Consider the following 18,113-nt stretch of genomic DNA (forward strand, 5'->3'; position numbering starts at 1 on the left):
CCATATGATTGTAGCGTAACAAAGAAGATGAACGTCATCTAAACAGTGAGCAACAGACGTTTTTTCTGCCCGTAACCAGTGTCTGGTGTGACATGGATGGACGACAGCTGACATCATTGTAACAGAAACACAAATAAACGCCAACAATAGCAAGTGAACGAAGAAGGATAAGCTTTTGAAATGGGTCAGAGGTGGCGCTGCAGCTCATGTTTTGTTGAAATCATTTCTCTTGGAGTTCAGTTGTAAGTAAACAGAGATTGTTTTTTGGAAAAATAGTCTTTGGCTTGATAAAAAGAGTAATAATCTCTGATCACCTAAAAGATACAGAAGGCTGATTAATAATTCCATAATAACCTTTCAGCACAATGTAACTGAAGTGATCAAAGAGAAACTGGAACAAACCATCGTCCATCGTCTCTTTAAATCTGTTCATCGTCGACTGCAGCACAAGAAGAAAGAGAAGAAAACCTGGCAACGTAAAATAAAGAGGTTTCTCGTCCAGCGTCAGAGTCTCTGGTGACCTGAGCGACACAACATTATTACACACCTTTTCTATTGAGCGCCGCCGTCTTCACTGAGTCCAGTGATGGAAAGGTCATCGCGGTGTTGTGGCACAAACCCATTAAGTGATTTACCGTTGCTTTTAAAGGATCATTGATTTCTCACTTTTAATAAGCTATTATCAAATGTTTGTAGGTCGTCTGCAAATATGTATATCATAAATCTGCAGATGTAAATGTTAATTAGTTCCTAATCAATTGATTTATGTCTAAATCTGGAAGACTTAGATCAAGTGGATTTTATTAGGTTTATTATTATAATGTCATGAAACACTATGAAACATTCAAAGAATTTGGCTACGACGATAAAAATAGGTTTGCTGCTTTATTCTTGCTTTTCGACGGTCTTTTCTGACCGGAGGGTTTGTGTCAGTCTTCAAACACCTCCCCAAACCAAAGTCCAGAGATACAATAAGCGATTTTACATCGTTTTTGATCCGCTGTTGCTGCCAACGATACGTTCAAACATGTCATTTTGTGACTTTTATGCTTGAAATCTTTTGTTCGAATGATCCAAAGTCGCACAAACTTACCAAACAAGGCAGCAGCAGATCGCCGGCTCCTGTGTTCCTGCAAACTAAAAAACGTAGACTTTCTCTACACTCTTAGTGCTAAGTAGAACCATATAAGGTTCTTCGGCTTGTCCTCATAGGAGAACCCTTTTTGGCTCCAAGGAGAACCTTTTTTTTTTTTAGAAAGGTTCCACCTGGAACTCTTTTGGAGGGTTCCATCAAGAACCCTTTTAAAACCCTTTATTCAGGAAAGGGGTTTTAAAGGGTTCTCTGGATCAAAATGCTGGAACCGTTAGTGTTACCAAGAACCCTTGAAAAGCCCTTTCTTTGGGAAAGGGTTTTTTCACAAGCAAATGGTTCCTCAGCCCTTGTAGAAGAACCCTTATTTCTCGAGTGTATGGACTTTGGTGCGAGAGAGTGAGAAGTTAAAAAATTTTTTTTGCCTCATACAATGACAGTGTAGAAATATCTTTGTTTGCAGACTCTGCTGAGCTCATGTCATTGTGTCAGTCTTTGACAGTTGTGTTCCCTCCCTCCTGACCCTGTCCCACAGCACCAGCCTCAGCATCAACCGCTGTGAGCTCAGAAAACATGGAGGTCAGGTATCTTGAGAGCGGAGACAGACCCGTTGTCCCCTCATCGTCCTTGAGAGACGCTCAGTGGTCTTGTGATGTATGAGCGTCTCACCATTTCAGACGTCACTGCTAAATCCCCTGACTTTCTGCGCTCGAGCATTTTTTTCCCCTCCTGTTTCCTCTTCAACACCAGAGCTGTGCTGTTACACGGAAGCCGGTTGTACGTCACTTTTTATGTGAATACAAATATGTGAATTGTACGTTAAACATGGCTGCTGACGTACAGCGTATTACTCTGTTAATATTCATATTAACGATGTCACAGACTCGACTCGGGATTAGTTCTTGTTCAATGTAAGGGAGCCGCTGTAGACTAAGATGGATTAGACTGCACTAACGGCCAGCTGGCTACACATATCCACACTGAGTGCAGGGATCTTATGCAGGTTAGTCACGGAGGAGTTAGCAAAGATCGAATAAATGCGCTGGTTTTCTCCTCCCAACCCCTCGCCCCACACCCGCTGTAAATCTGTCCACATTATTGCCTAATTCCTCTGCAGGCTGCCGCCCATTCCTGCATCACAGCGTGTTCTCTGGCATTTGCAAAGATCATCCGTGTGTTTACAAGTTTAAGTTGAAAACTGTGCATCAAAATGAGACACTGTTTCCTGTAAAACTATACAGGATAGAATCTCAAAATAACACGTCACCTGGCGTCGTTTCCATCCCACGTCACCTGGCGATATTCCCACGCTGCACACAGGAAGTGATTGCTTTTATATCAAGACTGCACTGAGGCAAACTCAACATTGTGCTAGTAAAGCGAGACGACCGCAAAAAGGTGGGAGTGTGACACAAAGAAGCATTTATGCTTCAAGATTTAGAAGTGGATTATACGTCTTCCTCCCACTGTTTAGCTTCCTATCCTTGCTTGTTTTAGTCAAATAACAATAAACTATAAAACATTCTGTGGAATAAGTTTCAGACTGTAACGACGACTAAGACACACAAAAAAGAAAAGTATTTCTGTATGCCGTCCATGTTACATGTTTTCTAGCCTCAGGGTCTGTGAGAGTAAAGCCCCTCTGCAAACAGCAATCTCAGCAGCTCAATTAGCAGAGAGCAGACTGATATGATCCTGGGGCATTACCACAGGCTCAGCAGCAAATCAAAGCTCAACATGTCAGGGCGCAGAGCAAGCACAGCACGACCCACGGCAAATAGTCCCAGGTCAGTTTATACAAAAACTAACAAGAGTTCTGCAACTGAAATGACAAAAATGTCCGGTGTCAGAAATAATTTAAATAACAGCTGAACAACATAGGAAAGAAGTGATATTGTGATGGTATTTCTGACCTGAATAAATACTACTAGTTATTCTGAAAGACTCAATCTCTCGAGATTGGACGATTGTGTGAATATCATCTGCATAGAAAAGAACAATAATGTGCTCGTGCTACACGCTCAATTTTTGAAGTTTGTTGTTGTTGGGATTTGCTTTTATTGTGAAGAGCAATCACTGAAAGTGATTCTGATTCAAGTCATTCCGAGATACTTTTTGTTTTTGAGACTAAAGTCAGCTCACTGTCAAAGTGCATCAGAAAGTGGATCATTTCCTGAATTTCAAAAATTCATGAAAATTATTCCTTAAGAGGTTTGGAAATATTTTTAACAGATCCTTGTTCAGGGTGACGTCGACTATTATGATGGTATAAATTATGATATAATTATAATATTATGATATAAATTTCAAGTCATTCCGAGATACTTTTTGTTTTTTCAAAGAAACCCAGCTCACTGTCAGTGAATCAGAGCAAATGTATTATTTCCTGAATTAAAAAAAATCATAAAAATTATTCCTTAAGAGGTTTGCAAATAATTTCAACGCATCCTTTTTCAGAGCGATGCCGACTATTATGATGGTAAATTTCAAGTCATTTCGAGATACTTTTTGTTTTCGAGAAGAAACTCAGCTCACTGTCAAAGTGCATCAGGGCAAATGGACCATTTTCTGAATTTCAAAAATTCATGGAAATTATTCCTTAAGAGGTTTGCTAATATTTTAACAGATCCTTGTTCAAGGCAATGCCGACTATTATGTTGGTAAATTTCAAGTCATTCCGAGATACTTTTTATTTTTTCAAAGAAACTCAGCTCACTGTCAAAGTGCATCAGGGCAAATGGATCATTTCCTGAATTTCAAAAATTCATGAAAATGATTCCGTAAGAGGTTTGCAAATATTTCCAACAGATCCTTGTTCAGGGCGATGCCGACTATTATTTTGGTAAATTTCAAGTCATTCCAAGATACTTTTTATTTTTTCAAAGAAAGTCAGCTCACTGTCAGTGAATCAGAGCAAATGGACCATTTCCTGAATTTCAAAAATTCATGAAAATTATTCCTTAAGAGGTTTGCAAATATTTTTAACAGATCCTTGTTCAGGGCGATGTCGACTATTATGATGGTAAATTTCAAGTAATTCCGAGATACTTTTCATTTTTTCACTGCTCACTGTCAGTTAATCAGAGCAAATGGATAATTTCCTGAATTTCAAAAATTCATAATAAATATTCCTTAAGAGCTTTGCAAATATTTTCAACAGATCCTTGTTCAGGGCGATGCCGACTATTATGATGGTAAATTTCAAGTCATTTCGAGATACTTTTTGTTTTTTCAAAGAAACTCAGCTCACTGTCAAAGTGAATCAGAGCAAATGGATAATTTCCTGAATTTCAAAAATTCCTAAAAATTATTCCTTAAGAGGTTTGCAAATAATTTCAACGCATCCTTTTTCAGAGCGATGCCGACTATTATGAAGGTAAATTTCAAGTCATTCCGAGATACTTTTTGTTTTCGAGAAGAAACTCAGCTCACTGTCAAAGTGAATCAGAGCAAATGGATCATTTCCTGAATTTCAAAAATTCATGAAAATGATTCCGTAAGAGGTTTGCAAATATTTTTAACAGATCCTTGTTCAGGGCGATGTCGACTATTATTTTGGTAAATTTCAAGTCATTCCGAGATACTTTTTGTTTTTTTCAAAGAAACTCAGCTCACTGTCAAAGTGAATCAGAGCAAATGGATCATTTCCTGAATTTCAAAAATTCATGAAAATGATTCCGTAAGAGGTTTGCAAATATTTCCAACAGATCCTTGTTCAGGGCGATGCCGACTATTATTTTGGTAAATTTCAAGTCATTCCGAGATACTTTTTGTTTTTTCAAAGAAACTCAGGTCACTGTCAAAGTGAATCAGAGCAAATGGATAATTTCCTGAATTTCAAAAATTCATAAAAATTATTCCTTAAGAGGTTTGCAAATAATTTCAACGCATCGTTTTTCAGAGCGATGCCGACTATTATGAAGGTAAATTTCAAGTCATTCCGAGATACTTTTCGTTTTTTCACTGCTCACTGTCAGTGAATCAGAGCAAATTGATAATTTCCTGAATTTCAAAAATTCAAAAAAATTATTCCTTAAGAGCTTTGCTAATATTTTCAACAGATCCTTGTTCAGGGCGATGCCGACTATTATGATGGTGAATTTCAAGTCATTCCGAGATACTTTTTGTTTTTTCAAAGAAACTCAGCTCACTGTCAAAGTGAATCAGAGCAAATGGATCATTTCCTGAATTTCAAAAATTCATGAAAATTATTCCTTAAGAGGTTTGCAAATATTTTCAACGGATCCTTGTTCAGGGCGATGTCGACTATTATGATGGTAAATTTCAAGTAATTCCGAGATACTTTTTGTTCTTGAGAAGAAACTCAGCTCACTGTCAAAGTGCATCAGGGCAAATGGATAATTTCCTGAATTTCAAAAATTCATTAAAATTATTCTGTAAGAGGTTTGAAAATATTTTTAACAGATCCTTGTTCAGGGCGATGTCGACTATTATGATGGTAAATTTCAAGTAATTCCGAGATACTTTTTGTTTTTTCACTGCTCACTGTCAGTGAATCAGAGCAAATGGATAATTTCCTGAATTTCAAAAATTCATAAAAATTATTCCTTAAGAGGTTTGCAAATAATTTCAACGCATCCTTTTTCAGAGCGATGCCGACTATTATGAAGGTAAATTTCAAGTCATTCCGAGATACTTTTTGTTTTTGAGAAGAAAGTCAGCTCACTGTCAAAGTGCATCAGGGCAAATGGATCATTTCCTGAATTTCAAAAATTCATGAAAATTATTCCTTAAGAGGTTTGCAAATATTTTTAACAGATCCTTGTTCAGGGCGATGTCGACTATTATGATGGTAAATTTCAAGTAATTCCGAGATACTTTTCGTTTTTTCACTGCTCACTGTCAGTGAATCAGAGCAAATTGATAATTTCCTGAATTTCAAAAATTCAAAAAAATTATTCCTTAAGAGCTTTGCTAATATTTTCAACAGATCCTTGTTCAGGGCGATGCCGACTATTATGATGGTGAATTTCAAGTCATTCCGAGATACTTTTTGTTTTTTCAAAGAAACTCAGCTCACTGTCAAACTGAATCAGGGCAAATGGACCATTTTCTGAATTTCAAAAATTCATAAAAATTATTCCGTAAGAGGTTTGCAAATATTTCGAACGGATCCTTGTTCAGGGCGATGCCGACTTTTATTTTGGTAAATTTCAAGTCATTCCAAGATACTTTTTATTTTTTCAAAGAAAGTCAGCTCACTGTCAGTGAATCAGAGCAAATGGACCATTTCCTGAATTTCAAAAATTCATGAAAATTATTCCTTAAGAGGTTTGCAAATATTTTTAACAGATCCTTGTTCAGGGCGATGTCGACTATTATGATGGTAAATTTCAAGTAATTCCGAGATACTTTTCGTTTTTTCACTGCTCACTGTCAGTGAATCAGAGCAAATTGATAATTTCCTGAATTTCAAAAATTCAAAAAAATTATTCCTTAAGAGCTTTGCTAATATTTTCAACAGATCCTTGTTCAGGGCGATGCCGACTATTATGATGGTGAATTTCAAGTCATTCCGAGATACTTTTTGTTTTTTCAAAGAAACTCAGCTCACTGTCAAACTGAATCAGGGCAAATGGACCATTTTCTGAATTTCAAAAATTCATTAAAATTATTCCGTAAGAGGTTTGCAAATATTTCGAACGGATCCTTGTTCAGGGCGATGCCGACTTTTATTTTGGTAAATTTCAAGTCATTCCAAGATACTTTTTATTTTTTCAAAGAAAGTCAGCTCACTGTCAGTGAATCAGAGCAAATGGACCATTTCCTGAATTTCAAAAATTCATGAAAATTATTCTTTAAGAGGTTTGCAAATATTTTTAACAGATCCTTGTTCAGGGCGATGTCGACTATTATGATGGTAAATTTCAAGTAATTCCGAGATACTTTTCGTTTTTTCACTGCTCACTGTCAGTTAATCAGAGCAAATGGATAATTTCCTGAATTTCAAAAATTCATAATAAATATTCCTTAAGAGCTTTGCAAATATTTTCAACAGATCCTTGTTCAGGGCGATGCCGACTATTATGATGGTGAATTTCAAGTCATTCCGAGATACTTTTTGTTTTTTCCAAGAAACTCAGCTCACTGTCAAAGTGAATCAGAGCAAATGGATAATTTCCTGAATTTCAAAAATTCATTAAAATTATTCCTTAAGAGGTTTGCAAATAATTTCAACGCATCCTTTTTCAGAGCGATGCCGACTATTATGAAGGTAAATTTCAAGTCATTCCGAGATACTTTTTGTTTTCGAGAAGAAACTCAGCTCACTGTCAAAGTGAATCAGAGCAAATGGATCATTTCCTGAATTTCAAAAATTCATGAAAATGATTCCGTAAGAGGTTTGCAAATATTTCCAACAGATCCTTGTTCAGGGCGATGCCGACTATTATTTTGGTAAATTTCAAGTCATTCCGAGATACTTTTTATTTTTTCAAAGAAAGTCAGCTCACTGTCAAAGTGCATCAGGGCAAATGGATAATTTCCTGAATTTCAAAAATTCATTAAAATTATTCCTTAAGAGGTTTGCAAATATTTTCAACAGATCCTTGTTCAGGGCGATGTCGACTATTATGATGGTAAATTTCAAGTAATTCCGAGATACTTTTTGTTTTTTCACTGCTCACTGTCAGTGAATCAGAGCAAATGGATAATTTCCTGAATTTCAAAAATTCATAAAAATTATTCCTTAAGAGGTTTGCAAATAATTTCAACGCATCTTTTTTCAGAGCGATGCCGACTATTATGATGGTAAATTTCAAGTCATTCCAAGATACTTTTTATTTTTTCAAAGAAACTCAGCTCACTGTCAAAGTGCATCAGGGCAAATGGACCATTTTCTGAATTTCAAAAATTCATTAAAATTATTCCGTAAGAGGTTTGCAAATATTTCCAACGGATCCTTGTTCAGGGCGATGCCGACTATTATGTTGGTAAATTTCAAGTCATTCCAAGATACTTTTTATTTTTTCAAAGAAAGTCAGCTCACTGTCAGTGAATCAGAGCAAATGGACCATTTCCTGAATTTCAAAAATTCATGAAAATTATTCCTTAAGAGGTTTGCAAATATTTTAAACAGATCCTTGTTCAGGGCGATGCCGACTATTATGATGGTGAATTTCAAGTCATTCCGAGATACTTTTTGTTTTTTCAAAAAAAATCAGCTCACTGTCAAAGTGAATCAGAGCAAATGGATCATTTCCTGAATTTCAAAAATTCATGAAAATGATTCCGTAAGAGGTTTGCAAATATTTCCAACAGATCCTTGTTCAGGGCGATGCCGACTATTATTTTGGTAAATTTCAAGTCATTCCGAGATACTTTTTGTTTTTTCAAAGAAACTCAGGTCACTGTCAAAGTGAATCAGAGCAAATTGATAATTTCCTGAATTTCAAAAATTCATGAAAATTATTCCTTAAGAGGTTTGCAAATAATTTCAACGCATCCTTTTTCAGAGCGATGCCGACTATTATGATGGTAAATTTCAAGTCATTCCGAGATACTTTTTATTTTTTCAAAGAAACTCAGCTCACTGTCAAAGTGCATCAGGGCAAATGGACCATTTTCTGAATTTCAAAAATTCATTAAAATTATTCCGTAACAGGTTTGCAAATATTTCCAACGGATCCTTGTTCAGGGCGATGCCGACTATTATTTTGGTAAATTTCAAGTCATTCCAAGATACTTTTTATTTTTCAAAGAAACTCAGCTCACTGTCAAAGTGCATCAGGCCAAATGGATCATTTCCTGAATTTCAAAAATTCATTAAAATTATTCCTTAAGAGGTTTGCAAATATTTCCAACGGATCCTTGTTCAGGGCGATGTCGACTATTATGATGGTAAATTTCAAGTAATTCCGAGATACTTTTCGTTTTTTCACTGCTCACTGTCAGTTAATCAGAGCAAATGGATCATTTCCTGAATTTCAAAAATTCATAATAAATATTCCTTAAGAGCTTTGCAAATATTTTCAACAGATCCTTGTTCAGGGCGATGCCGACTATTATGATGGTGAATTTCAAGTCATTCCGAGATACTTTTTGTTTTTTCAAAGAAACTCAGCTCACTGTCAAAGTGAATCACAGCAAATTGATAATTTCCTGAATTTCAAAAATTCATAAAAATTATTCCTTAAGAGGTTTGCAAATAATTTCAACGCATCCTTTTTCAGAGCGATGCCGACTATTATGATGGTAAATTTCAAGTCTTTCCGAGATACTTTTTGTTTTCGAGAAGAAAGTCAGCTCACTGTCAAAGTGCATCAGGGCAAATGGATCATTTCCTGAATTTCAAAAATTCATGAAAATTATTCCTTAAGAGGTTTGCAAATATTTTTAACAGGTCCTTGTTCAGGGCGATGCCAACTATTATGATGGTAAATTTCAAGTCATTCCGAGATACTTTTTGTTTTCGAGAAGAAAGTCAGCTCACTGTCAAAGTGAATCAGAGCAAATGGATAATTTCCTGAATTTCAAAAATTCATTAAAATTATTCCTTAAGAGGTTTGCAAATAATTTCAACGCATCCTTTTTCAGAGCGATGCCGACTATTATGAAGGTAAATTTCAAGTCATTCCGAGATACTTTTTGTTTTCGAGAAGAAACTCAGCTCACTGTCAAAGTGAATCAGAGCAAATGGATCATTTCCTGAATTTCAAAAATTCATGAAAATGATTCCGTAAGAGGTTTGCAAATATTTCCAACAGATCCTTGTTCAGGGCGATGCCGACTATTATTTTGGTAAATTTCAAGTCATTCCGAGATACTTTTTATTTTTTCAAAGAAAGTCAGCTCACTGTCAAAGTGCATCAGGGCAAATGGATAATTTCCTGAATTTCAAAAATTCATTAAAATTATTCCTTAAGAGGTTTGCAAATATTTTCAACAGATCCTTGTTCAGGGCGATGTCGACTATTATGATGGTAAATTTCAAGTAATTCCGAGATACTTTTTGTTTTTTCACTGCTCACTGTCAGTGAATCAGAGCAAATGGATAATTTCCTGAATTTCAAAAATTCATAAAAATTATTCCTTAAGAGGTTTGCAAATAATTTCAACGCATCTTTTTTCAGAGCGATGCCGACTATTATGATGGTAAATTTCAAGTCATTCCAAGATACTTTTTATTTTTTCAAAGAAACTCAGCTCACTGTCAAAGTGCATCAGGGCAAATGGACCATTTTCTGAATTTCAAAAATTCATTAAAATTATTCCGTAAGAGGTTTGCAAATATTTCCAACGGATCCTTGTTCAGGGCGATGCCGACTATTATGTTGGTAAATTTCAAGTCATTCCAAGATACTTTTTATTTTTTCAAAGAAAGTCAGCTCACTGTCAGTGAATCAGAGCAAATGGACCATTTCCTGAATTTCAAAAATTCATGAAAATTATTCCTTAAGAGGTTTGCAAATATTTTAAACAGATCCTTGTTCAGGGCGATGCCGACTATTATGATGGTGAATTTCAAGTCATTCCGAGATACTTTTTGTTTTTTCAAAAAAAATCAGCTCACTGTCAAAGTGAATCAGAGCAAATGGATCATTTCCTGAATTTCAAAAATTCATGAAAATGATTCCGTAAGAGGTTTGCAAATATTTCCAACAGATCCTTGTTCAGGGCGATGCCGACTATTATTTTGGTAAATTTCAAGTCATTCCGAGATACTTTTTGTTTTTTCAAAGAAACTCAGGTCACTGTCAAAGTGAATCAGAGCAAATTGATAATTTCCTGAATTTCAAAAATTCATGAAAATTATTCCTTAAGAGGTTTGCAAATAATTTCAACGCATCCTTTTTCAGAGCGATGCCGACTATTATGATGGTAAATTTCAAGTCATTCCGAGATACTTTTTATTTTTTCAAAGAAACTCAGCTCACTGTCAAAGTGCATCAGGGCAAATGGACCATTTTCTGAATTTCAAAAATTCATTAAAATTATTCCGTAACAGGTTTGCAAATATTTCCAACGGATCCTTGTTCAGGGCGATGCCGACTATTATTTTGGTAAATTTCAAGTCATTCCAAGATACTTTTTATTTTTCAAAGAAACTCAGCTCACTGTCAAAGTGCATCAGGCCAAATGGATCATTTCCTGAATTTCAAAAATTCATTAAAATTATTCCTTAAGAGGTTTGCAAATATTTCCAACGGATCCTTGTTCAGGGCGATGTCGACTATTATGATGGTAAATTTCAAGTAATTCCGAGATACTTTTCGTTTTTTCACTGCTCACTGTCAGTTAATCAGAGCAAATGGATCATTTCCTGAATTTCAAAAATTCATAATAAATATTCCTTAAGAGCTTTGCAAATATTTTCAACAGATCCTTGTTCAGGGCGATGCCGACTATTATGATGGTGAATTTCAAGTCATTCCGAGATACTTTTTGTTTTTTCAAAGAAACTCAGCTCACTGTCAAAGTGAATCACAGCAAATTGATAATTTCCTGAATTTCAAAAATTCATAAAAATTATTCCTTAAGAGGTTTGCAAATAATTTCAACGCATCCTTTTTCAGAGCGATGCCGACTATTATGATGGTAAATTTCAAGTCTTTCCGAGATACTTTTTGTTTTCGAGAAGAAAGTCAGCTCACTGTCAAAGTGCATCAGGGCAAATGGATCATTTCCTGAATTTCAAAAATTCATGAAAATTATTCCTTAAGAGGTTTGCAAATATTTTTAACAGGTCCTTGTTCAGGGCGATGCCAACTATTATGATGGTAAATTTCAAGTCATTCCGAGATACTTTTTGTTTTCGAGAAGAAAGTCAGCTCACTGTCAAAGTGCATCAGGGCAAATGGATCATTTCCTGAATTTCAAAAATTCATTAAAATTATTCTGTAAGAGGTTTGAAAATATTTTTAACAGGTCCTTGTTCAGGGCGATGTCGACTATTATGATGGTAAATTTCAAGTAATTCCGAGATACTTTTCGTTTTTTCACTGCTCACTGTCAGTGAATCAGAGCAAATGGATAATTTCCTGAGTTTCAAAAATTCAAAAAAATTATTCCTTAAGAGCTTTGCTAATATTTTCAACGGATCCTTGTTCAGGGTGATGTCGACTATTATGATGGTAAATTTCAAGTAATTCCGAGATACTTTTTGTTTTTGAGAAGAAACTCAGCTCACTGTCAAAGTGCATCAGGGCAAATGGATAATTTCCTGAATTTCAAAAATTCATTAAAATTATTCTGTAAGAGGTTTGAAAATATTTTTTACAGATCCTTGTTCAGGGCGATGTCGACTATTATGATGGTAAATTTCAAGTAGTTCCGAGATACTTTTTGTTTTTTCACTGCTCACTGTCAGTGAATCAGAGCAAATGGATAATTTCCTGAATTTCAAAAATTCATAAAAATTATTCCTTAAGAGGTTTGCAAATAATTTCAACGCATCCTTTTTCAGAGTGATGCCGACTATTATGATGGTAAATTTCAAGTCATTCCAAGATACTTTTTATTTTTTCAAAGAAACTCAGCTCACTGTCAAAGTGCATCAGGGCAAATGGACCATTTTCTGAATTTCAAAAATTCATTAAAATTATTCCTTAAGAGGTTTGCAAATAATTTCAACGCATCCTTTTTCAGAGCGATGCCGACTATTATGATGGTGAATTTCAAGTCATTCCGAGATACTTTTTGTTTTTTCAAAGAAACTCAGCTCACTGTCAAAGTGAATCAGAGCAAATGGATCATTTCCTGAATTTCAAAAATTCATGAAAATGATTCCGTAAGAGGTTTGCAAATATTTCCAACAGATCCTTGTTCAGGGCGATGCCGACTATTATTTTGGTAAATTTCAAGTCATTCCGAGATACTTTTTGTTTTTTCAAAGAAACTCAGGTCACTGTCAAAGTGCATCAGGGCAAATGGACCATTTTCTGAATTTCAAAAATTCATTAAAATTATTCCTTTAGAGGTTTGCAAATATTTTTAACAGATCCTTGTTCAGGGCGATGTCGACTATTATGATGGTAAATTTCAAGTAATTCCAAGATACTTTTCGTTTTTTCACTGCTCACTGTAAGTGAATCAGAGCAAATGGATCATTTCCTTAATTTCAAAAATTCATGAAAAATATTCCTTAAGAGCTTTGCAAATATTTTCAACGTATCCTTGTTCAGAGCGATGCCGACTATTATGATGGTAAATTTCAAGTCATTCCGAGATACTTTTTGTTTTCGAGAAGAAAGTCAGCTCACTGTCAAAGTGCATCAGGGCAAATGGATCATTTCCTGAATTTCAAAAATTCATGAAAATTATTCCTTAAGAGGTTTGCAAATATTTTTAACAGGTCCTTGTTCAGGGCGATGCTGACTATTATGATGGTAAATTTCAAGTCATTCCGAGATACTTTTTGTTTTCGAGAAGAAAGTCAGCTCACTGTCAAAGTGCATCAGGGCAAATGGATCATTTTCTGAATTTCAAAAATTCATGAAAATTATTCCTTAAGAGGTTTGCAAATATTTTTAACAGATCCTTGTTCAGGGCGATGCCGACTATTATGAAGGTAAATTTCAAGTCATTCCGAGATACTTTTTGTTTTTTCAAAGAAACTCAGGTCACTGTCAAAGTGAATCAGAGCAAATTGATAATTTCCTGAATTTCAAAAATTCATGAAAAGTATTCCTTAAGAGGTTTGCAAATAATTTCAACGCATCCTTTTTCAGAGCGATGCCGACTATTATGATGGTAAATTTCAAGTCATTCCGAGATACTTTTTATTTTTCAAAGAAACTCAGCTCACTGTCACAGTGCATCAGGCCAAATGGATCATTTCCTGAATTTCAAAAATTCATGAAAATAATTCCGTAAGAGGTTTGCAAATATTTCCAACAGATCCTTGTTCAGGGCGATGCCGACTATTATTTTGGTAAATTTCAAGTCATTCCAAGATACTTTTTATTTTTTCAAAGAAAGTCAGCTCACTGTCAGTGAATCAGAGCAAATGGACCATTTCCTGAATTTCAAAAATTCATGAAAATTATTCCTTTAGAGGTTTGCAAATATTTTTAACAGATCCTTGTTCAGGGCGATGTCGACTATTATGATGGTAAATTTCAAGTAATTCCGAGATACTTTTAGTTTTTTCACTGCTCACTGTAAGTGCATCAGGGCAAATGGATCATTTCCTGAATTTCAAAAATTCATGAAAATTATTCCTTAAGAGGTTTGCAAATAATTTCAACGCATCCTTTTTCAGGGTGATGCCGACTACTATGATGGTAAATTTCAAGTAATTCCGAGATACTTTTTGTTTTCGAGAAGAAAGTCAGCTCACTGTCAAAGTGCATCAGGACAAATGGATAATTTTCTGAATTTCAAAAATTTATTAAAATTATTCCGTAAGAGGTTTGAAAATATTTTTAACAGATCCTTGTTCAGGGCGATGTCGACTATTATGATGGTAAATTTCAAGTAATTCCGAGATACTTTTTGTTTTTTCAAAGAAACTCAGCTCACTGTCAGTGAATTAGAGCAAATGGATAATTTCCTGAATTTCAAAAATTCATAAAAATTATTCCTTAAGAGGTTTGCAAATAATTTCAACGCCTCCTCGTGCGGATACCTCGTCGCATGGATACCTCGTCCTTTCAGTATAACACCATGTTCTGCCGTGAACTGTGTGAACCCACCGTGAGGACAGCCTCCCACTGTCCCACTGCTCAATTTCAATAGTAACTCCTATTCATTCACGAAATATTCACAATTTTATGACAGTTGCTTGCGTCATATCATCTAAAACTCTCTCCAGGATTCACACCATCGTCCTGAACCCTAAACCTAACCCTCTCAGGACTTTTGTAAATGGGAATCAGCTCAACTCGACTCCAATCATTAATCTGCACTTCCACCGTGTTGTTCAGTAACAGTCGTTTAGAAGATTACGGCCACTGAGCAGAAAGCTTAGCTTCTCAAGACTGAGATTAAATACAGGAGTAGGAAATATACAGACGGAGAAATGTTGTTACTAACTTGAGCTTTTTTTTTTTCAGCCCACTTTACATGACATTTAGTCTTAGCATTTGAGTTAAAAGAGTGAGAAAACTACAGATATTTATGTGAGAACCAGTGTCGATCCAGGTTTCGCTGCACGAGGACACGATGTCCTGGTGGTCTGCAGATGACACGATTGCTTATTGACAGACCGGACTGAATCCGACCGACATATTGGGCTCTGGACGGACATTCCGCCAATTCAGTGTGTGACAATCAAATACAAAAACAACAGTCTTAACTTGCTCATTTGACAGGTTGTGTATGGTTTGGAAGGTTATTTGAAGGACTCAGGATTAGGCCTGTCGCGATATTCAATAAATCAATTAATCGCACGATAATTAAAATTAGCTCGATAATTTTTCTGGCCGCGATAAATGCCATTTGCATGCTTTTTTGTTTTCCCCGTCTCTCTCTCTCTCTCTCTCGGGTCCTAAAGTGTGTGAAATTTGATGTAGTATGCATGCCAGGTGGCTAGGTGGCGCTGTGAAGCACTGTCATACAACAACACCAGGAGCGTGCGCAAGCGCTAAAACTTCCTTCTACTTCTCTCTAGTAGCGCCGAGTCGCCCACAGTCGAAAACCAAAACATTGACTCGGCGTAATTGCTGAAATGACTCCTGGATCAGTGTCAGAGCAGCTAAGACGACTTGAATGTGCGACTGATGGATTCTAATCCACATGTTTGTTGTTGTTTGTCTGTACTGCACATGGATCTGACGTCAGCGTACAGGAGGATTGCCAGCGGAGGCGAATGTGGTGCCAACTTCAGCGTCGTGCCAGTTTTGCGTTTTCAACCCTTTAGACGGGAACGCGACAGCGGAGCGTTTTTAAGATTTCCACTCTTGAGGGTGGGTTATTTTTATTTTTTTTTAAGCCCCAAAAACGCCGTCGCCGTCTAAACGAAAGGCACATCTGATAACATATTTTGTCGGTTTCACCCGGGCGCGTTGCCGTGTAAAGCCAGAGTAACGATGAGTGAACCCTCATGTCAGTCACTTGTCAGTCGCATGGTGTGTGTGGAGGCGGGACTCCTGGTGTAGTCTACCACAGCAGAGTGCAGCTAACCCATTTTATTTATTGCTTTTGCTTGTTTGTTAATTTATTGTGTTCTAGTGTTAAATATTCTTTAAAAATAAAAGTTTATTTCTCTTTGAAAAGGTGTACCTGCATTATTATACCATTATCATTGTATTAGATGAAAATGATCTCAGAACAACAATATTATCGATTATCGCAATAATTTCTGAGACAATTTATCGTCCAGCAAAATTTGTTATCGTGACAGGCCTAACTCAGGATGTCTATAGATGGACTCGGACTGCATCCAGAAACAAAAATAAGAGAAACAAGAGACCGAGAGTAAGCTGGTGCCTCTACGACACAACGCATTGACGTAAATGTGAGTGGAATGAGCGCTAAAGACGCGCTAAAATGGTCCGTTGGTCCTCTGGTCATGTGACCAAATCACCTCTCTCTCTGTCTCTCTATCCCTGTGCAACCAGTGACTTCTGGCCATGGCTCATCGCAGCGACATATGTCTGCCTCCGCCGCGCGGCAGGAAGTGCCCTGGCACCGCAGGAAGTGCCCTGGCACCGCCCGTCTGTCCCTCTGACGTCACGCAAATCCTGCACGACGACCGGGAACAGACACGCGACAGCTCGGTGGTCGTCTGCCGTGACGGTTCCTCACACATAGTTAGCGGTGAGTTCACCACGTGAGCCTGAGGTGAAGCATCTGAGGATCAGGGCTCACGCTCTCGCTGAGAACAACATCACATCGACACCTCCTTCAATGTGCAACAACTTGATAGAGTTTTCTCTTAGTGGAATTTGACCTTTGTGTCCGTTTGTGACCTGCTCACTCTCCCACACCAAAATTCCATAGACAACATCAGCCATTTTAAAACACAGCTCAAGGGAGTTCTTCATTCACTGCTTCCATTGCCTCCATTGGTGAGTTCAAATGTGTTATTGTGTGACTTCAGTGTTTTTGAAATCCTTAATTCAGATTTAACAAAGTGGCACAAACTTCTCAAACGAGGCAACAGTGCACTCTTAGAAATAAGGGTAAGGTAAAGGTAAAAAACAGGCCTCAAAAACAGATATTTCCACTGCATGGATGGTCAATTTCTCATCCTGGGTTCGGGAAATGTTCAAGAAAACCTGCTCTGTTGATCTACAGAACGTACCAAGTTCTCCTGCGACATGGCAACAAAACCCTAAATATCTCAAGGCTCTGGACATAGTAAGAAAACCTAAAAAACCTTTACATTATAAAGAGCAGAGGAAACACTAGGCATCAATGGAAATAAAAAAAAATAAAAAAAATCTCTGACAGAACCAGACTCAAAGATGTGCGGCCATCTGCCTAGACAGGTTGGGGTGAAAGGAAAAAATGGGAGATAGAGGAGAGGTGGGGCACAGAAAGGGGTAGAGAAAGTGAAACAGGAAGGTGAGGTACACTCTTAGAAATAAGGGTTCCAAAATGGTCCTTCTACAAGGGCTGAGGTTCTACCTGGAACCATTTTTCAAGGGTTCTTGGTAACACTAATGGTTCCAGTAAGAACCATTTTGATCCAGGGAACCCTTTAAAACCCCTTTCGTGAATAAAGGGTTTTAAAAGGGTTCTTGGTGGAACCCTCCAAAAGGGTTCTCCCATGAGGACAAGACGAAGAACCTTATATGGTTCTACTTAGCACGTTTATTTCTAAGAGTGTAGAGAAGAAGCTCCTGTGTCCCCATGAGCTAAAAATGCTTCTTTTCTCTATGGTCTTTGGTGTGGGAGCGTGAGCCTCTTACACAAACAGTTTAATGTTGGCAAAGGTTTTCTTGTAAAAGCAAAATCAAGTTGCAAACACATTCTTAAGACACCGTGTCTCGCCGTCATTTCCTTCTTCCTCTCTGCGGTTTTTTAGACGATGATGAAAATGACTGGGCGTGAGATCTGAGGACGAGAGTCGGTTTATCACCTACTTTTGTCCTGTCACTTGCGAGCGCATCATCAA

General features: G+C 36.8%; 1 protein-coding gene across 1 annotated transcript in view; it reads right to left on the reverse strand.

The window, feature by feature from the left end:
* Nucleotides 1–18,113, reverse strand: part of grin2ca (glutamate receptor, ionotropic, N-methyl D-aspartate 2Ca) — a gene marked incomplete at both ends in the record, with an annotated part of 61,810 nt that overhangs the window by 41,080 nt on the left and 2,617 nt on the right.

The sequence above is a fragment of the Microchirus variegatus genome (assembly GCF_963457635.1).
Source record: "Microchirus variegatus genome assembly, chromosome: 10".
Taxonomy (NCBI): Eukaryota; Metazoa; Chordata; class Actinopteri; order Pleuronectiformes; family Soleidae; genus Microchirus; species Microchirus variegatus.